The sequence below is a fragment of the Apium graveolens genome, chromosome 9 (genome assembly GCF_009905375.1).
Source record: "Apium graveolens cultivar Ventura chromosome 9, ASM990537v1, whole genome shotgun sequence".
NCBI classification, from domain to species: Eukaryota; Viridiplantae; Streptophyta; class Magnoliopsida; order Apiales; family Apiaceae; genus Apium; species Apium graveolens.
In genome coordinates, this window is record NC_133655.1 from 237915340 (window position 1) to 237938142 (window position 22803).

General features: G+C 37.0%; 1 non-coding gene across 1 annotated transcript; it reads left to right on the top strand.

The window, feature by feature from the left end:
* The first annotated feature begins 7397 nt into the window (after window positions 1-7397).
* LOC141688020 (small nucleolar RNA R71) lies at window positions 7398-7504 on the top strand. The gene has a single exon (XR_012561491.1). It is a non-coding gene; the product is annotated as a small nucleolar RNA R71 (small nucleolar RNA).
* The last annotated feature ends 15299 nt before the right edge of the window (window positions 7505-22803 follow it).

Genomic DNA, 22803 nt, shown 5'->3' on the forward strand with positions numbered 1-22803 from the left:
TTATTTGTAAAAACTGATCCAAACGGTATCGGTTTTCGGGATAATTATCCATATCAGTACAATTTGTACTGCGGTCTTGGTCTCAGTGCCTGGTTACGCGTACTACGAAGTGATAATTGGGATAGTTTAATAAAAAACTCCCGTTTATCGAAAATAATGGTTTTTATTGATTTACCGAAACGAATACTGTACCGAAAATATTGCGCCGGGACCCGCGCAGAACAAACCGTACGCCGGATCGAAAAAGTCGAAACATGGAATATGCTCGGAATATTACAATTAGGTTAGGAAGGAGTTATTGGAAGAGTTTCGGGTTCCAAAAACGTAACAACGTGTGACGTCGGTTGGTTCACGTTTTTATAAAATAGATTTTAATTACCCGGAAAAAGATTTTAGAAATTTCATATGATTCTTATAAATCCATAAATCAACATAAAAATAATTAGGAAGATATGACAATTATTTATATTTTATTTTGGATATATAAAAATTAAAATACTCAATTAATATTATTTTTGAATATCCAAGTACAGATAACACTTAACAATTAACTCATAGAATAGATAATGAACACACATAATAACTATTTAATATCAAAAATAATTACACGATATATCCCGGATATTACATCCTTCCCACCTTAAAAAGATTCTGTCCTCAGAATCTCCTAAGAAAACAAATGAGGGTACTTTTCTTTCATATCACTTTCTAATTCCCAGGTTGACTCTTCAACCTTTGGGTTTCTCCATAATACTCATACTAACTTTACCACTTTATTTCTCAATACTTTCTCTCTCTCCTCTAGAATCTCTATCGGACTCTCTACATATGACAAATCTGCCTGAAGCTCTATTGGCTCATATTCTATTACATGCCTGGAGTCTGGATTGTATTTCTTAATCATTGATACGTGAAAGACATTGTGAATGTGCTCCATGTGCGGTGGTAACGCCAACTCATAAGCTACTTTGTCAACGCGCTTTAAAATCTCAAAAGGTCCGACATATCTTGGGCTTAACTTTCCTTTCTTCCCAAACCTCGTTAGTCCTTTCCACGGTGATACTTTCAATAATACCAAGCTTCCTTCTTCAAATTCCATGTCTTACCTTGACTGGTCTGCATATTTTCTCTGACGATCTTGTGCGGCTATTAATCTTTTCTGGATAAGTTCAACAACTTCCTTTGTCTGCTGTACCAGTTCAGGTCCAAGTATCTTGCGTTCTCCTACTTCGTTCTAATATAATGGAGATCTACATTTACGTCCATAAAGGGCTTTATAGGGTGGCATCCCAATGCTGGCATGATAACTGTTGTTGTAAGCAAACTCTACCAGAGGTAAATGTTCGTCCCAACTTCCTTTGAAATCAATAACACAAACACGTAACATGTCCTCGATTGTCTGGATCATTCTTTCACTTTGGCCATCCGTCTGGGGGTGATAGGCCGTACTCATATTCAGTCTTGTTCCCAAACATTCTTGAAAACTCTTCCAAAATCTTGAATTAAACCTTGGATCTCGATCAGATACAATAGACACAGGAACTCCATGACGAACTACGATTTCCTTCAGGTACATATGGACTAATTTGTCGAGTGAAAATCTTTCGTTTATAGGCAGAAAATGAGCTGACTTGGTAAGTCTATCCACTATAACCCAAATGGCATCATGATTAGCCCTTGTCCTTGGTAATCCAACTATGAAATCTATGGTAATATGTTCCCACTTCCACTCTGGAATCTTCAATGGCTGTAACAATCCACTTGGTCTCTGATGCTCTGCTTTAACTTTCTGACAGGTATAACATTTGCTAATCCATTCCGCAATTTCCCTCTTCATGTCTGGCCACCAATAATTCTTCTTTAAATCTCTGTACATTTTGGTACTCCCTGGATGGATGGAATATCTTGAACTATGTGCTTCTTGTAAAATTTCATTCTTTAACTCCGTCACCGATGGAATCCAAATTCTAGATGAAAATCTCAGAATACCTTGGTCATCTTTCTGCGTGCATAACTCTTCCCCTACCAAACGATTTATATCTTGATCCATTACATCTTCCTGACATTTCTTTATTTTCTCTAATAATTTCGGTTGGAAAATCATACTGTACACTTTTACTTCCTCAGGCTTGCAAACTCTAATATCCAATTCCAATTTCTGAAATTCCTTATATATCTCTTCAGGTACGGACAACACATTTAACCTTTCCTTCCGACTTAACGCGTCTGCCACCACGTTCGCCTTACCGAGATGATAATTAATTGAGCAATCATAATCCTTGATCAACTCTAACCATCTCCTTTGCCTCATATTAATTTCCTTTTGTGTGAATATGTACTTTAAGCTTTTGTGATCCGTGAAAATCTCACACTTTTCTCCATACAAATAATGTCTCCAAATCTTTAAAGCAAACACTATGGCTGCTAGTTCCAAATCATGAGTAGGATACTTTTGTTCGTGTGGTTTCAATTGCCTTGACGCATACGCAATCACCTTTTCGTGCTGTATTAAAACATATCCTAGTCCTTTGTGAGAAGCATCGTTATAAATTACGAAATTCCCTTGATCGTCTGGAAGTGACAAAACAGGTGTCGTGATTAATCTCCGTTTCAACTCCTGAAAACTTTCTTCGCACTTGTCGTTCCATATAAACTTTTCATTCTTTCGTGTAAGCTTTGTCAATGGTGTTACAATCCTTGAGAAATTCTGAACGAATCGTCAATAATATCCCGCCAATCCCAAGAAACTTCTTACCTCAGTGGGTGTTCTCGGTCTCCCCCAATTCGTAATTGCCTCGATCTTTGCCGGGTCCACTTTGATCCCTTCGTTACTGACTATGTGTCCTAAGAATTGAACTTCCTGTAGCCAAAACTCACACTTCGAGAATTTAGCATATAACTTCTTTTTCCTTAAAATCTCCAAAGCTGTCCTTAAATGTTCCGCATGATCCTATTCTGTCTTTGAATACATCAAAATATCATCTATAAACACAATAATAAACTTGTCCAAGTATTCCTTGAAAATTCTGTTCATCAGGTCCATAAATGATGTCGGGCCGTTGGTCAATCCAAAAGATATTGAAATTCATAATGTTCATACCTTGTTCGAAAAGCTGTCTTTGGTATATCTTCTGTCTTGATCTTCAGTTGATGATATCCCGATCTTAAATCGATCTTGGAGAAATACTTGGCTCCCTTTAACTGGTCGAACAGATCATCGATTCTAGGTAACAGATACTTATTCTTGATTGTAAGCTTGTTGAGCTCCCTGTAATCGATACATAGTCTCATGCTTCCATCTTTCTTCTTAACAAATAATACCGGGGCTCCCCATGGGGACACACTGGGTCTGATTACTCCTTTCTCTAACATCTCTTACAATTGCTTCGCTAATTCTTTCATCTCGACGGGTGCCATTGTATACGGGGCCTTGGATACTGGTTCTATTCCAGGTGCTAAGTCGATCGCAAATTCAATTTCTCTATTTGGAGGAAGTCCTGGTAATTTGTCGGAAAATACGTCTGGAAATTCATTTACAACTGGAATATTTTCAAGTTTTGCTGGCTCCTGACTTCTGTCGATCACATATGCCATGAAATGCTCACATCCTTGTCGTAGTAGCTTCTTGGCTTGAATCATCCTTAAGAACTTATTTACTTGTTTCTGACCTTTGAACGTTACTATTCTTTCGTCTGGCGTTTTCACCATTACTTTCTTATTTCGACAATCTATCTGAGCATCATGCTTAAATAACCAATCCATCCCTAATATAACATCAAATTCTCCTAACTTAAATGGTATCAAATCTACACAAAATTTACTACCAGAGATCTCAATCTCACAATTCCCACAAACTTGATTAACAATTACACGTTCTTGGTTTGCTAATTCCACAGTCATTATTTCATTTAAACACTCAACTGGATAATTTAACTTACTAACAAAATCTTGTGAAACAAATGATCGAGTTGCTCCGGAATCTATTAACACTTTGGCACATAAAGAATTCACATTAAGCGTACCTGCCACGACATCCGTATCCTCGATCGCATCCTTCACCGACATGTCAAAAACTGTAGCCCTTGGAGTCTCATTCACTGTTGGGGTAGATCCCATAATCCTCAATGCATTACTGACTGGGGCTAGTATCTTGAAATCCTTGGCCATATGTCCTGGCTTCCTACATTTAAAGCATGTAAATCCAATGGCTGGAACCTTCACTGCTGGATTCCGGATAGGCTGATCCTTATTTGCTGGCTGACTCGGCACTCCCTCGAATATTGCCCTTTCTGATTGCATTTGAAGCATACCACATTCAACTTATTACAAACTCCTCCATGCTTCTTCCAACATACTTGATAATCCGGAAAAGTTAGTCTCAACTGACTTGACTGATTTGTATTAACTGGACGGTTGCTCTGGCCTCCGTCTCCTGCATTTGGTCTCCTGAAATTAAAATTTCTCCCTGGCTGAAACTTACCCTTCTTAAAATTTGGAAACTTCCCTGTTTGTGGCTGACCCTCACTTCCCTCAACTTTCCTTTTCTTGCTTTCCTTTTCCTTCTGGAACATCTCACTCTCAGTCTCTGCGATCATAGCCTTCTGTACTACTCCTGCATAGGTATCCAATTCAAAAATGGCTACCTTCCCTATGATCCATGGTTTCAAACCTTGCTGAAATCTTTTAGCTTTCTTCCTGTCAGTATCTACATACGACGGTACATACCTTGACAATTCCTCAAACTTACCCTCATAATCTGTTATCGACATGTTCCATTGCTTTAACTCTAAAAACTTTAGCTCCATTTGATCCTGAACAAACTGAGGAAAATACTTTTCTAAAAACAATTCCTTAAACCTTTCCCAAGTAATAACATTTGTATCTTCCAATGTCTTTACCATCTCCCACCAATAGGTGGCCTCATTCTTCAGATAGTAACTTGCAAACTCAACCTTCTGTTCTTCCTTTACTTTCACTAAGACAAATGCCTTCTCTATTTCCTTTAACCAAACATTTTCTTCAATTGGCTCTAAGGAACCCTTGAATTCTGGTGGGTTTACTGCCTAAAAAGTTTTAAAAGTTACCTGGGGGTTAGTCTGTCTTTGTTGTTGTTGTGCCAGGTGAACTGTTTGTTGGGCCAAAATTTGAAGAATCTGGGCTATTGCTGGGTCCATGGATCCTGGGTTCACATTCGAGTTTGTATCATCTTGGTTGTTATTGTTGTTGGTTTCTTCATTCTGGGTGTTGGTGCAGGTATTTCTTCTGGGAGGCATTTTCTGTAAAGAATCAATCAACTTATTTAGCTTTTGAATCCATCTTTTGCATAAAAGAAGAGTTTTACAAAACAGAAATATTTCTTTTTGAAAACAGTTGTAACTAAATAAATTGCATGCTTCTTTACAGAATATAAACAGTTATGGAATATAGGGTACATGGTATCACAGGGGTATAACTGGTACAATAAATAAGGTAAGGTAAAACAGGTGCAATAAAGTAAATGACAGTGCTGGAAAGGAAAAAGGTACTGATATATATAGATTAAAAGTTTTAGGTAGTACAAGCGTAAAGACGCTTCGGAAGTAAAAGCAAAAAGGGTACAACAACCTACTCACTAGTCAGCATAGCTAGTCTATAAATACAACTCAAAAGTCTACTGATACACACTACACACTACTGTACATACTACATAACTATAACAACACTGCTCAGCATCTCCATCTCTGAATCTCTGGCTCATGGCAAATCTGGACCTCCTATCTCCTCAAGCTCCTCTAGAACCCACTTAGCCCATTCCACTAGGAAATCAGGGGTGATATCCTCATGTGTAGCCTCAGCAATCCTCACAGCAGCTGCTCTACGAAACGCCTGGAGCCTCTCTCTAAGTCGCCTCTCACCACTCCCCACCTCTCTGGTACGCATAATATGTAATACTTCCTGAATCTGACCCTGAAGGAATCGCTGCTCCATAAGGCAAGCCTTAAACTGATGATATGGGACAGGATAGGAAGAGAACTGGAAAGGTACTCCTGTGACTGAATGACCGGTAAAACCTGAATCAGCAGGTGGGGGTCCTCTGACAGGTGGCCTCATGCCTGGAGGTGGAATAGCCTGCAATGGTACGGGCTGCAACACATGTGGAGGTAATATAGCCAACACTGGTGGAACAACATGACGTGGATTCGAAGACGGCACTCCAACTGAAGGCTCTGAGTGATCAGCTGATACGGGAATAAAAGAGTCGGCCATCGCTGCTATCTGAAATCATATCGCAATATAAGAATCTCGAACCAGTTTCAAGGTCATCCAGTTTCACCTTCCTTGAAAGAATACTCTTCATAAATTTCGCATAACTAGGCATTTGCTCCAGAGCCTCAGCGAAAGGTATATTGATGTGAAGTTTCTTGAACACCTCCAGAAACTTACCAAACTGCTTATCCAGCTTTTGTTGTTGCAATCTCTTAGGGAAAGGTGGTGGAGGATAGAGTTGTTTCTCCCCTGTATTACCCTCAGGCAGAGTGTGTTCACCAGTAGTCTTCCTTGGTTCCGCCACTTTCTCCTTTTGCTTATCTTCTTCATCACTAACTTCAGCTTCTCCGTCTTTTGCTTTTTCAGCATCAGCAAGTTTTTCAGACCTTAAGGTAATAGCCTTGACTTGCCCTTTAGCTTGCTTTCTGCCTGGCACTTCAGTATCACTGGGAAGTGTGCCAGGTTGACGATTGAGCACTGCATTGGCTATTTGACCGATTTGATTTTCCAAGGTCTTGATATAAACAGCCTGACTTTTGCACAACAGCTTAAGTTCTTCAAAATCAGCACTAGAAGGTGGACCTGCACCTCCTTGTTGAGCATATGATTGCCTTTGAGCATAATGTTGTGGTTGCTGGAATCCAGGTAAATTAAATTGTTTACTTACGCCTTGCTGATATGGTTGCTGAATGGCATTCTGATTATTACTCCAGCTAAAATTTGGATGATTTCTGTTGTTAGGATGATAAGTAGCTGGCACAGGCTGCTGCGGTCGCTGATAATTGTTCACATACTGAACAGATTCATTAACAAGAGAACACTGATCCGTAGCATGAGAACCTGCACAAAGCTCACAGACCATAGCTATCTGATTGACTCCATAGGTGGCTAAAGAATTGACCTTCATAGACAGCGCTTGGAGCTGCGCTGCAATAGCTGTAGCTGCATCAACTTCCAGAATACCGGCTACCTTCCCAGGCATCATCCTTTGAGTTGGGTTTTGATGCTCATTTGCAGCCATAGTCTCAATAAAATTATAAGCCTCAGTATAGCTTTTGGCCCACAAGGCGCCTCCAACTGCTGCATCGAGCATGGGCCGAGGTTGGGCCCCCAAACCATTATAGAACCCAATGATCACCATCCAATCAGGCATACCATGATGTGGACACTTTCTCAACATCTCCTTGTAGCGCTCCCAAGCTTCGCACATAGATTCCGTAGGTTGCTGCACAAACTGAGTAAGAGCACTCCTCATAGCCGCAGTCTTCTCCATTGGATAGAACTTCACCAGAAACTTCTGCGCAAGATCTTGCCAAGTAGTGATGGACCCAGCTTGTTCAGAATGTAACCAGTCCTTAGCTTTATCCCTCAGTGAGAATGGGAAAAGCCTCAGCTTGATAGCCTCATCAGTCACACCATTATATTTAAAAATACTACAGATCTCGACAAAATTCCTGATGTGCATGTTGGGATCTTCAGTAGCAGCACCTCCAAAAGAAACAGAATTCTGCACCATCTGAATAGTGCCCGGCTTGATTTCAAAAGTGTTAGCCAGAATAGCCGGGTGAAGGATGTTTGACTGAATGTCATCAATTTTAGGCCGAGAAAAGTCCATAAGAGCTGGATCTGCCGGAACTATACGATCACCCATGATTACTGGTTCTTTCTGCTCACTTTCAGTATCCAAATCTTCAAAATCTATCTTCTCCGGAATACCAAGAACTTCGTCTGTCTCCTCAGCCGTATCTAAAGTCCTCTTGCGAGTGCGAGAACGTGTTTGCATAAACGCTCGCTAAATTACCTGAAACATAACCGGAAACAATAAGTAATAAGTCTTAATCAATGAGTCCTAATGACCACTGAGGGTAAGTACATAAACTAAACAAATACGCCGAGTCCCCGGCAGCGGCACCAAAAACTTGTTAGGGCGAAAACACGCGCTAATATTACACGCAAGTATACGCATTCGCAAGTAATATAGAATACTTTCTAGTTCGGTCCCACAGAGACTCAGACTAATTATGTTCAATTAACACTCACTCGCCAATGTTAATTACTTCTCAATGTCAAGACAATAACACTTAGAATTGATTAACTAATTATTAACTACAATTAAATATGAGAATTAAGCACTTAATTGACACTTGAATTAACAATATTAAAACACACATGAGATCACAACTTCATTACTACTTCCTTCAATAGTTATTGTTATTACCCTTATCATATAACTGTGATGATATTAATCGAACAACACGAAACTGATAAAAGCCAACTTTTATTGTACTAATACTGTGGCGCCCTCCAAACTCGGGTCAGAAGTTTGGGGTCCACACACGCACTATTTACAACCTGCTTATAACAATAATGAAGATAATAATAATATATATACAGTGACCGTACTTACCAACTACCACGGATCGCAACAGGTTAAAGTATGCACACAAGCCAAACATACTAATATATTACAAACCGTTCTAATCCCAACTATTCCAAACTCAAACTGAATATTAAACATATTACAAACTTTTACAAATTTACTTTATTCCAAAAGAAGCCTACTAGTTCAGCTTTAATAGCCTTAATCCCTAGCTCTCGCACTGGACTGGGGATCCTTGCTACTAACTGGTTCCTTTTTAACTGGAAAGAGTATAAACAACATCGCACAAATGAGCTAACTAGCTCAGCAAGTCACAATGACAAAACTGAGAATAATGATCATCAAGTGAATATGGTTATGATATCAAGTGAACAATGGATTATGATTTAGAATTGGATATTATACTTTTAATTTAAAAACCAAGGTTAGGCTGCTGATCAGTCACGCACTAACCCCGAGCAAAGCATACATCATTGCTCTAACTACTGGATCCAAGGCACACATTGGCCTAACTTGACCATTATATGGTCTGACCACGAATCTGGTCCATAATTTTATAAAAACAATCCAATTCTAACATAATAACAAAATTAAACAATATTAAACAATAATCAGAATCATTAACAACAGTGAGTGTTTAACAATGAAAGGGTTTCAACCCTTGTGTTGATCAACAAGGTACTTTCAAGGCTTGGATGTTGGGTAATGAAAGAATTGGATAACAAAGGAATCAACATTTCAGGGGTTCCAAAGTTTTGGGCTTTCAACGCATAGGATAAAATGGTTGAGTATACAAGTAATTCAGTTTAGTGTTTGGGATTTTGTTTGCATGTAATTGTGGAGTAGTATCGTATGCTTGAGATTCGTGTTTGGGTACACAACAATCAATGGTCAAGAAAGAATAAGGTTTATGGCTCAAGAACAATAACTGGAATCAGGGTTGGGTTTCAGTGCTTCAAAGCACTTGCAATATCAACAATACTATCAAGTACTACAATATCTCGAGAAAGTTCAGAACACTTGCCTGGTGTTAGCTTACTACACAGCACTCGCTTCCAATCACAATCGTCTTACTCCTTAACTACCTGTTTCCCTTTTCTACGTCTTGCCTCTTCTGCTCACATATTATAAGCATATATCAATCATCAACTCATAGGATTCTATTCAACATATACTTCTATCTACCCTTCGTTTTACCCTAATCCGATTAACGGATTGAAAGTTATGCAATAATCAAGTAAACACCGAATGTATAGACCGATAGTCATCAACAAGTCACATATAACACATAATACATCACATAATCAATGAAAAATCATTTATGAAGAAGTCTCGGGTTATAAATAGGCTTTCGGGTATTTAAAATGATTTTTAAAACATTTTTCGGAATTAAAACGGGTCATTGGATCAATTTCGGGTTAAAATAACAGGGTTCGGTTGGCCAATTCTGGCTCCGAAATAATTTTAGAATAATTATCGAGCCTTGATAATAATTTAAAATAATATTTTAAAGCTCGAAACTATTTTTCGGAATTTTTAAATCATTTTTACATAATTAAATCCAATTAAATAATTAATTAAAATCAATTAATAATTAATTACATCAATTAATCAATTAATTTTCGAATTAATTGACCAATTAATCAATTAAAAATTAACTGAAATGAATTAACTAATTAATTCAGATTTATTTTTGAATTAAAAATAATTTTCGGAATTAAATTACTAATTTTTTAGAATTTTCAGAAATTAAAAATGAATTTTTATAATAAAAATAAATAGAAAATATGATTTTTAAACATTTTATAAACAGGAATCCTATTTTTGAAAACTTTGCAAACTACAGGGACTAAACTTCACCATCATCAAAACTACAGGGACTAAACTGCAATTTTGCAGTTCCAGTCGCCGGAAAATCGGGGGTGGCCGGAGAAGACGATCCCGGCGTCCTCACCCCACCAACACCTCCAGATCAACACTACACATCACCGGGAACTTGTTCATGCAATCAAAACATTCTAATCATCCCTGTTCTGGCCGGAAATTGGCCAAGAACATCGCCGGTTTCCGGCGAACATCGTAAATCTTTAAAACACAACTCCCTTCGATTCAAACATCCTCTCTTAACGAGCTATATATCAACGATTGCAAATTTCATAAGGAACACAACCCACTATAAATCAACAGCTAATAACCCCTGAATCAAAAACCCCCAAATTTCAATTGAAAACATTCATACGGGTTATAAACCTTAATTTTGAAATTCGAAAATTAAACCCACTTTTGAGCATGTTATTGAACTCCAAATCAGACGTATGACATATGAAAATCTGAGGAAAACAAGCTCTACAACATGCAATCCTCAAATCATACAAACAATCATCCGAACAAAAATTCATATTTTTAATAAAATAAATTCGAAAATAAATAAATTTTTAGAAAATAAACTTTGATTCTGCAGGTATATGGATTATAGATTCTGATAGAGCTTTTCAAGACCTTCAAATCCAGTACTCGAGCTTTTCAAACAAAGATCAATAACACCTTCAAAAGTTGATTTGATTCTTGGAACAGTTTATGAATATATGATTTTTCTCTATGAAATTATATATTTATCTGTCTGCAAATGATTTTGATACGAAATAAAATACGGTAAAAGGCTATTTATATTTACGGAAAATTAGTATCCCGTTGGATCATTCCGGATATAAAACGGTACGTTTATTTGTAAAAACTGATCCAAACGATATCGGTTTTCGGGATAATTATCCAAATCAGTACAATTTGTACTGCGGTCTTGGTCTCAGCGCCTGGTTACGCGTACTACGAAGTGATAATTGGGATAGTTTAATAAAAAGCTCCTGTTTATCGAAAATACTGGTTTTTATTGATTTACCGAAACGAATACTGTACCGAAAATATTGCGCCGGGACCCGCGCAGAACAAACCGCATGCCGGATCGAAAAAGTCGAAACATGGAATATGCTCGGAATATTACAATTAGGTTAGGAAGGAGTTCTCGGAAGAGTTTCGGGTTCCAAAAACGTAACAACGGGTGACGTCGGTTGGTTCCCGTTTTTATAAAATAGATTTTAATTACCCGAAAAAAGATTTTAGAAATTTCATATGATTCTTATAAATCCATAAATCAACATAAAAATAATTAGGAAGATATGACAATTATTTATATTTTATTTTGGACATATAAAAATTAAAATACTCAATTAATATTATTTTTGAATATCCAAGTACATATAACACTTAACAATTAACTCATAGAATAGATACTGAACACACATAATAACTATTTTATATCAAAAATAATTACACGATATATCCCGGATATTACAAATACCATTCTCCCAAGCATCCACAATTAAGATAGAAGTTGAATAAGCATCAATTATGTTGATGTCTACAGAATTTGACAACATAACGATTTAAGCACAAGTTATTCCTTATGATTATACAGGGTAAGTAAAACGGTTAGAGATACCCACTAATCATGCATACACATACATGAACCTATGCTAGCATGGAAAGTTCTAAACCTCAAGATCCACCGTCACTTCACAAGAGATTAACACCCTATCTTATATGTTCGCGATGCACATAAGACGAATAAGCACAACCAATACTAGATATCAAACAATCATCACACACTAAGGTATTAAACAACTAACTAAAGAATTCCATAGCAAATCCGTTACGACCCCATGATCACGATTAGCCCATGATAGAATTCATCGTCACCATGGGTTCATATGAAAACATGATAATAACACACGAGAATAATAACTAAAACTACTTATATTAAACAAGAGTACGTCACAAGAGTAAATAGGTTCAAAGCAAAGAAAACTAGCATCCAACGTTACAATGAAATAAGAATCACAAGAAAATATGCTTCATCTTCGTTGCGATGTGCTAAAACGGTATTCTTCCTTATCTCCTCGCTCCTCGATTAATACTACGATTCAACATACGTCAAACGTCTCTGAAAACTACTTATGTAGGAGTCCCACAAAACCCAGCTATGTCAGAAGTTGGAAGCTCAACAGAATTAGGAGTCTAAAATAATTATTTTAAATTTCCGTCCCTGAGCGGCCGCTCAGCATTCCTGAGCGGGCGCTCAGACCTCTTCTAGAAAATGCTCTGTTTTTGCTCCCGTTCTTTGCTGCATTCTGCTCCTACCTTCCCACTTGTAATGCCAAACACATGCCAAGGCTTATTCTTGATGAAATCTCTCCACAAATGCAAGTAATACCCTGAAATGCACAAACACTAGAAAAATGCATCAAATAGACAAAATACTTGATTTCAAGACACCAATTTAAACTATTATAATTCGTTCTAAGTGGTATAAAATGCCACTTATCAGAATGCAACACTTATCAACAAGCATGGAAAAACACCATATGAGATGGTGAAGAAAAGGAAGCCAAATCTGAAATATTTTCATGTATTTGGATGCAAGTATTTTGTTCTTAAGACTCATCCAGAATAACTATCCAAATTTGATCTAAAAGCTGATGAAGGAATTTTTGTTGGATATCCACTTTCCACAAAAGCTTTCAGAGTCTACAATTTAAGAACAAGGGTTGTCATGGAATCTATCAATGTCTCTTTTGATGATAAGAAGATTACTAGACTTGAAGATTTCAATGATCATGATCAGCTGAGATTTGAAAATGAAGTTTTAAATTCTGATTCTGTAAATCCTGACAGTCTAAATCCTGATACTGCAAACTCTGATATATTAAACTCTGATGTTATTGAAACTGTGGTGACTATGCTTAAGGAAAATGCACCTGTGCAGGGGGAGCAAACTGAAGATCCAACCACATCTCAAGAAGCATCAGAATCTACAACAGGCTCTTCAAGTTCTGATTCATCAAGCTCTGATGGGCCAAGTTCTAATAATTCTGGAAACTTGTGTTCTGATATTTCTGGAAACTCAAATTCTGAAGGATCCAACTCAGAGAGCATAATTTCAGGGGGAGCATCAGAAAATGTTGATGGAGACAGCATGGATCATGGGGGAGCATCCAGTTCTAGAGAAAACCTTCCATCTGCAAGGAAGTGGACTAAAGCACGTACACCTGACTTAATTATTGGAAATCCTGATGCATGTGTCAGAACTAGAATAGCTACATCAAATGAATGTCTCTATCATTCTTTTCTTTCTCATACTGAACCAAAGAAAGTGGAAGAAGCTCTTCAAGATGTTGATTGGGTACAAGCAATGCAGGAAGAGTTAAATGAATTTGAAAGAAACAAAGTCTGGACCCTAGTGCCAAGACCAAAGAACAGATCTGTTGTTGGTACAAAGTGGGTGTTCAGAAATAAAATTGAAAGTGATGGCATAATTACAAGAAACAAAGCAAGGCTGGTTGCAAAAGGATACTCTCAACATGAGGGAATTGATTATGATGAAACATTTGCACCAGTTGCTAGATTGGAAGCCATAGGGATATTTTTGGCTTATGCTGCTCACAAGAAGTTTAAAGTCTTTCAAATGGATGTGAAACGTGCTTTTCTTAATGGAGAATTGGAAGAGGAAGTATATGTTGAACAACCTCCAGGCTTTGTAGATTCCAAATTTCCCAATCATGTCTACAGGCTTGATAAAGCATTTTATGGCCTTAAGCAAGCTCCAAGAGCATGGTATGAGACTTTAGCTCTATTTCTTCTGGAAAGTGGATTTAACAGAGGGACTATTGACAAAACACTGTTCTACCTCAATCATGGAAATGACTTACTTTTAGTGCAAATATATGTTGATGATATCATTTTTGGTTCTACAAATGATAGACTTTGTAAGAAGTTTGCCAAGCTGATGAAGTCAAGATATCAAATGAGTATGATGGGAGAACTTAACTATTTTCTGAGCCTTCAAGTCAAGCAGAATGAAGAAGGAATTTTTATTTGTCAATCTAAGTACACCAGAAATTTGTTGAAGAAATTTGGAATACAAGATTGTTCAAGTGCATCCACTCCTATGGCCACTGCAATAAAGTTGGATAAGGATACTGGTAAATCAGTAGATATTACTGATTACAGAGGTATGATTTGTTCACTACTCTATCTAACTGCAAGTAGACCTGATATCATGTATGCTACCTGTCTTTGTGCAAAATTTCAAGCACATCCAAGAGAACCTCACTTAACAACTGTGAAAAGAATTTCCAAGTACCTTAAGGGTACAACTGATCTGGGATTGTGGTATCCTAGAGAATCAGACTTTAAGCTAATAGGTTACTCAGATGCAGATTTTGCAGGATGCAAAATTGACAGGAAAAGCACAAGTGGAAGCTGCCAATTTCTTGGAGGCAGATTGGTTTCTTGGTTTAGCAAGAAACAGAAGTCAATTTCCACATCAACTGCAGAAGCAGAATACATTGATGCAGGAAGCTGTTATGCATAGATTCTTTGGATGAAGAATCAGTTACTGGATTATGGGTTAGAATTTTCTAAAATCCCTATTTACTGTGATAATCAAAGTGCTATTGCTATGACAGGTAATCCAGTTCAACACTCAATGACAAAACCACTTCATACGGGAACATGTGGATGAAGGTACAGTGGAATTGCATTTTATTCCAACAGATCAACAACTAGCAGATATCTTCACAAAACCAGTGTGTGAAGCTACTTTTACAAGATTGGTAAATGAACTTGGAATGGTTTCAGGTTCTTTCTCTAAATCTGCTTAGTTTATATTCTGATACATCAGACTTTATGATCAGTATTTACAGATATTACTATCTTTGTATATTATGTGCTTAAACTGGAAAATTGCTTAAGTGCTGATTATTGTCTGATGTGAATTTCTAAACTCTGATAGTAATATGAATGTTTCTGTGACTATTCAATCCAATGAGGATAACTATGCTAGATGCTGACCTAGTAGTCTTTAATATACTAAATATCCCATGTTTGAAGTAATTGTTTATGTGGAAATCTTTTAACACAAGAAAATTCTGATATTGAGCTTAGTTAAATTTACTTTGTCTATCTTATTACTAAGTCAAAAACTAGAATAAATGCTTCTTATCTGTTAATTTCTGATGTTAGTAAATCTGATGGATGTACTAAGTGCTGATAAGCCTCACTTATCAAAAGAAAAAGAAAAGAAAAGAAATAAATATCAGGTACTCCTTTGAGATCTAGAGTAAAAATTTGAAAGGGACGACCCAAGGGCATTGCTGGTATTAAGTCATATGCATCAGAAAAAGCAAAATTAAAAAAAAAATTCATGAATTTTCACACTCTATGATTACTGGAGAAATACTCTGATAAAGCATAAATTCTGATAAGCAGTCGTGACTCACTTACACTGAGAAGCCACTGTAAAATGGAATTTCAAAAGATGCATAAAATAAGCACAAAACAGTTGAGGTGGACTCATACATGAACTCATTCTAAAGTAGACTTCAGAATAATGACAGATTTTGAGCAAAGTTCTTAGTTATGCCTTATTTCTAAGATGTACTGAAGTGAATCAGACTTTACTCTTTGTCTGATATTTAGCTTGATGCACACACTTACACTCCATATGAATGATGAAAATTACTGTGGTGATAAATGTTGTTTTAGATGAACAGTCTATGTGTCAGATTGCATAAATTCTGAGGACAAGTTCTGATGGAAGTTCTGATGATTAAGTTCTGATGTAACCATATCAGTATTTGTGTGAAGAATTACAGGAATACACATTCACTTTTCGAGTTAAGGAGCCATATTCTGATGACTTTTTAATCCTGATAATAATCAAGTTTTGATGCTGACGTGGCATGTGGCGCCCCAAAACCCGGGGTCAGGAGTCTCGGAAGCCACGCTATCTAAACTCACACAACTCACACTACAATATGTAAATACTCACGCTTCGCGACCCCACACTTAACACACGCACACTACAGGTTATTGTCTTGGAAACGAACCATCATTACTAGAGAAATTTTATTACAACCCAAATGTAATTAGTCTTACCGGGGGTGACCTTTAAGTAAGGTTAATCCACCGGCCGAATATACGCTTCTTATTTCTTATTTTACATAACCCATACTTATAAATAAGCCGAACTATAAACAACTGAAAACTAATCCAGTTTATTCCGACTACCTGAGGTACTGCACCAAACAATCTACGGAACAGCTGGCCATTTCCTACCCGTTTCCTGGCTGTGGTTCTCATGGCAGGCATCTTGATTCACTATTGTGTTGTGTCAATTTAAGAAAACAAGTGTGAGCTAAGATGCTCAGCATAATAATGTACAGTATGAAATGATTGTATAATAACATCATATATTATATATATGTTTTATTTAAGAGTAGATTTCTTGGTGTCCCACACCTTCTTATTAAAACAATTCTTTTAAGGGGGTTTTATAACCAGCGAATACCTTAATAGTAATCCCAGCACCTAGGCTTGGGTTACGGTATTGCATAACAATTCCAATTGGAAGATTTTGGACATCTCACAGGAGCCACCGCATACGATGATCAGTCGTCCTACGGAAAGTAACCTTCTTTACTAGTAAAAGGACGAATACCGTCATCTCTCGGGTATCACCCTGGCCGCATTCGGGCTACGTGTCCCATTTTTGGGTATACACATACTTCACAAGTTCCTGAGTACACAAAGTACCTTCACCTGCGGTACCTTTGGTAGCCCATCCAGCACACGTAGTACCAGAGTCTACCCCTCCATTGTCCTTCAACAGAATTCTATCAATCTCGGGAACTTGAACCACATCGAAGTTCCCCAAGCGTTTTGCTTGTTGATAGAGATAGTTTATCTTTTTTTCTAAAAGATAAGAGAATATATATGTATATACGTACTTCCGAGAATTTCGGAGGAAGTACTAGGGATGTGAGTTGACCGTTGTCAACAAATAATTAATAAGGGGAAAAGTTTCTTCTCGAAACTATATTCAATATAATAATAAGTCAGGATAATATTCACCGATGATCTGAAATTATTCGAATGATACTTCTAAATCAGAAGGTATATCAGGATCTATGATCTTTCAATCAATAACCATCCTTTAAAAAATAATCATTACTTAAATAGTAGTCTATAAATAATTAAATGATAATCGATATTAATCATACCTCAAATGAGTTATTCTTTAAAAGATTTATTTAAATAGTATTCCTCAACTAGTTTGTGTTTACATAATTAATAATCTATAATGATTAATCGGGTTTGAAATCAATAACGTTGAAGTATACTACTCCTATAATAAAGGAATACGTATATAATATTTAATATCCGAATCAATAAAATATAGTTGAGGGAATATGCTCATTGGGAAATCGTTTTAAAAGTTCGAGATGTTTTAATATTTCGTAAGTGGACGATGAGTCCCTTTAAAACGTACCACTATGGATGTATAACCGTCCTATAATATCTTCGGAATGATTCCCGGGTTTTATTTAATCCCCGACCGACCCTCGGTCTTATATAATACGTCACGCTTAAAGCGAAATAATCATTTCACGATATATACTTATCGTACAACATCGCTATATTATGTGAAAATTCAACAACTACGTATCATGGCAAACATGGTATTTATGCGATGATAGTAAAACAATCCTTTCACAACACAACAGTAAAATGGAGTTGGGTTTGTAAACTTGCCTGGGTATCTCGAGGTGGAGGATGCTCTAGGTTCCGCTCGGAAATCTATAACCATAAACACATTTCATTTCGTTAGGTTCTGTCCTAATTCACGATAACTCGCACTCATGCGCTACTTATTATACACCCTCTCAACTCATACTACCCTTAACATTTCTTTTAAGTCATAAACACTTTATGGTCACTTCATTTTCCTAAGTATCTTGAGTTCATTCTCATTATCGTTGTCGGCTCCGCTTAAGGATTCTTACGGTTTCTACTCGCGCGGTCTCGGCTCCAACATTTTAATAAAATTGATAAATCATTATTTTCACTTGAAATTTTTATGACAGTTAGGAAACTCCACATGTTACTCTTTGTAAAATTTCATGATTTATGAATACTTTTAAGTCTATCCTTTATATTTTGAAAGTTCGTGATTCGTAGCAGTTTTTGTCACATAAAACACTTTTACTAAAACGATCATAACTTTTGATCCGTAAATCGGAATTAAGCGATTTAAGCGCCTAAACGATCCTTATAACATTTTATATCTTAAAAAAAGGTTATTTCTCAATAATATACAGTTTACAACTTCGAGACTTTCTGCAGAAACTTAAAGTTACGGTTTGTTGGTTTTAACGAAGTTACGTTTACGATCGGGGTTTCGTTTACGCCTTAACTATCAACACAACCACCAACAATCATCATATCATCATCAACACACAAACTCCTCTCAAGAACATCATGTTCTTGAGGCAACAACAACCAACCTTAAATCTACTTAACTCAATCATCAAGATTTCATCAACAACACTTAGTAAGCTAGGTTTACTAACACCCACTAAATGGATCTTAAACATGAACCTTAAATAAAGTTAGGCCAAAGATTTTTACCTTTCTTGAAAGCTTTAGATGTGATCTTGAGGATGGTGGAGGCTTGGAAGTGCTTGGTATGATTTTTGGAACCTAAAACCACCATTAAAATCAAGAAACTAAAGAGAGGTTACTATTCACTAGTGAGTTTCTTGAATTTATTCCACCCATCAAACCTTGATAAAAAGAGATGAAAGATTTTTCTTACCTTAGTTTAGTTGATAGGAGGCTTTGAAAATAATTGTGTGATTTTACAAGAACTAGAGCTTGGAGTTTTGAATTGCAATTCCCCTTTTTTCTTCAAAATAGCCGAATGGGAGCTTAGTGAGGGGGCGTATTTATAGCACTTGGTTGCTTCTCTTGGATGATTTCTAGGTTGCTTCTTGGAAGGTGACTTGATATCTTTGCAAGTTGATCTTTATTCTTCCTAGGATAGCTTAGGCTTATTCCTTGTCTCCAGATCCATGGACAAATCTTTGTAGCTTGCTAGCTTACAAGCTAAACTACAAGGTTAGCTCCTTAGCACACTATTTGCCAGCTAGCTTGGTCATCCTAGGGTTAGCTCACTATTTGATGAAGTAACCATGGTTACTTCCTTACCATGGTTTAGTTAGTGTGTTACGTTTAATTAATCGTTTACGCGTTCGCTCGGTTACTTAAACGTTCTCCGCAATACTTATTCGTAAATGGTTCGCAATATAATTCTTTTCGTTTCTATTCCTTATATTTTTATTTATCCTAATTGAATATAAATCCGTAGGATTTTAATCTCGTAATTATATTGTGATTCCCGTAGTCCTTGATAAGTCGTAATTACGGTCATTTTTCAAAGTTCGTTTTCTTCGAAAACTAAGAGCGTTTACATACACTCATTTGGTACGTATAGTCGTAATATCGATTCCGAAACTCATTTTCTTATGCACTATATAATGTGGGCTCAAAAGTTTTTCCCGTCTGTCAGGGTTACTATTCATTAAACCTTTTACAGGGTCTCAAAAATTCGAGTTATTACATGGCAGTATTTATTTACTTGGTTTATTTTTGGTCATTAATTGAACGATAATATTTTTACAGAATATTGGTTAATTTGAGATAAAACAGTCATAATCATTATGGGCTAGTGGTTAACGTGTATGTCCTGAAAAACTGCATGTGCACGGTAATTATTGCTTATTTTACGTGCCCATTAACTCTTTTTCAAACCGTTTACTGATTGTTCACATGGTGCCAGGTGTAAAGTGTATCCCATGCTTAAAAAATACAACTGTTGAGTGTAGAGAGTATATATATGAGAGATAAAAGTTTTACTAATCTTTTACATACTTTTCTATTCTAAATCTCTTTTACTTTCTCTCTCTCTCTCTCTCTCTCTTATTTTCTGAAGCTGTTTTTTCTCAGGACTTTTTACAAACACTTTGCAAACATTCTCTTATTCACTTAGTTTCTTACAGAGATGGCACCAAAAGACATAATTTTTCATGGAGCTAAGTTTGTTCCTAATAACTTCTCCGCTATTCTTAGCAAGTCAGAAGCCCCATCAGAACTTCATTTCATTCAGGACTTTCTTGCTAGTTCTGATATTGGGTACGCTCTAACCGAACCTGATGCAGTCTCTGGTACTCAAGTGCTGGAGTTCTGGAGAAGCGGAGTATATGATGATGGTGGTGCTCAAGGGTCCCCAAATATAATTTTTTCATCAGGGGAGGATGAGCATGTCGTGACATTGGTTACGGTTCGACAATTACTGCAGCTGCCTGAGAACTGTGTTTATTCTACTGTTGAAGAGCCAGTTCTTCAAAACATGATGGCCAGTCTGGGGTATGAGAGGACATTGGCAAAGCTGGGTTAGTTGAAGAGATCTTATATAAGGAGGGAATGGAGTTTCTTCTTTGACTGCATAACCAAGGCTTTTGCAAACAAATGTTCTAATTTCGATGCAATCCCCATATTCAGCCAACAAATCGGGTATGCTCTCATTAATTAAACTGATTTTGATTATGCAAGTGCTGTCTTAGGTTTTATTGGGGATAGAATGACAGAAGACAGAAATATTATTTACTTTGTTAGATTCTGTCAGGTTATCTATAGTTTTTGTTGTGATGATAAGCCCCAATCAGCTAGTGAATTAATTTCATCATTCAGACTAGCTAAAAGAGCTTTTAATAACTTATTATCTACTGATAATAAGAAGGCTGTGTTAAGACCGCTCCTAGTTCCTTTATCTGTCAAGCAAGCCTTAAAAACCTATGATCCAGTTAAATACACTGAACTATATCCTGATGTCCAACCATCAGAACCTCATCCATCAGCACCTAGCACCTCTACACAAACACCTCAAACTTCTCAACCTCAACCTTCAGATCCTACAGTGAAGCCTTCATCTTCCAAACCCAATAGGACTGAGAAAGTACCTCAGACTCAACAGAAGAGAAGGAGAATTATTCTGCCAGATGAAACAATTGAGGAACAAGTTCCCATATAAGAACCTGTTGTTGTAGAAGCTGAGAAGGTTTCTTCTCAGAAAGATACTGTAACTGGGAGTTCTAGTTCCTCAAAAGGCTTAGAAAGTTAAATTCTGATGATAAAGCTCCTACAGTGTCTCCACCGTTAAAAAAAATTAAAGAAACAGAGAGCTCACAGGGACATAGTTGAGTCAGATTCAGAGGATGTAGTGGAAGCAGCTAAGGAAGAAGATCAGGAATATCTGATCTCAACAGAACCAATTGTTATTGAATCACTTCCTTCTGCACAACAAGAAACTGCTCAAGACAACATACCTACACCTCCTATGTCACCTATAGTTGATCCAGTACATACTGAAGAACCAGGTACAAGTGCTGAAATTGATATTCATAACTTGATTGTGCCTGAGATTTTGTACTTGGAAGCTCCACCAATTCAACTCACTCCACCAACAATAATAATTTTGGATGTTGATCAGAACCAGGCTGCAGATCAGAATTTAGAGGATGATGTTGAAGCCTCTATAGCCTCACATACTGCTATTTTATCAGAGGATGCTGATACTGCAGAATCTACAAGTTCTAATGCTGCCAATGAAGAAACTACTGGTGAAGCCGCTGCTAATTTAGATGCTGATGCAGCTGGTCCATTAGGACATGCACCTCAACAAACAGTTAATAAAGCTGATTTAGTCAAGAAGTTTGTTACAGGGGAAGCACCAGTACCTTGGAGTGAAACTCCTAGAGGAAAGGAGTGGACTAAGGAATGGAACACAGTTAGTTTTGTTCCTTCTGAAAAGATTCTTGCTGAGCATCTGGCAAAAGCTGATGAAATATTGTTAAATGATGATTTCAAGGCACAGCTGAGAGTTACTGCATTGAGTACTAGGCACCTTCAGGGTCAATACTCGACAACTCATGCCAAGGTGAATAAAATTCAAGAAACTTTGATCCAGTAAGATATGAATGTGAAACTTGAAAAAAACAGATTTTTCAAGCCAGCCTTTGACAGAATTGCCTACATTAAGAAAACTCAGGAGAAGCAACAAACTCAAATTGATGAAATTCTGAAGAATCAAGCTTCTCACCAAAATCAACTCAATGAGATCCAATTCTCAGTGGAATTGCTTGTCTCTCTGCTTTTACCTGCTGATGCCAAAAAGGGGGAGAAAGTGATTAAGTCCAAATGCAAATCTATTCAGACACTGAAAG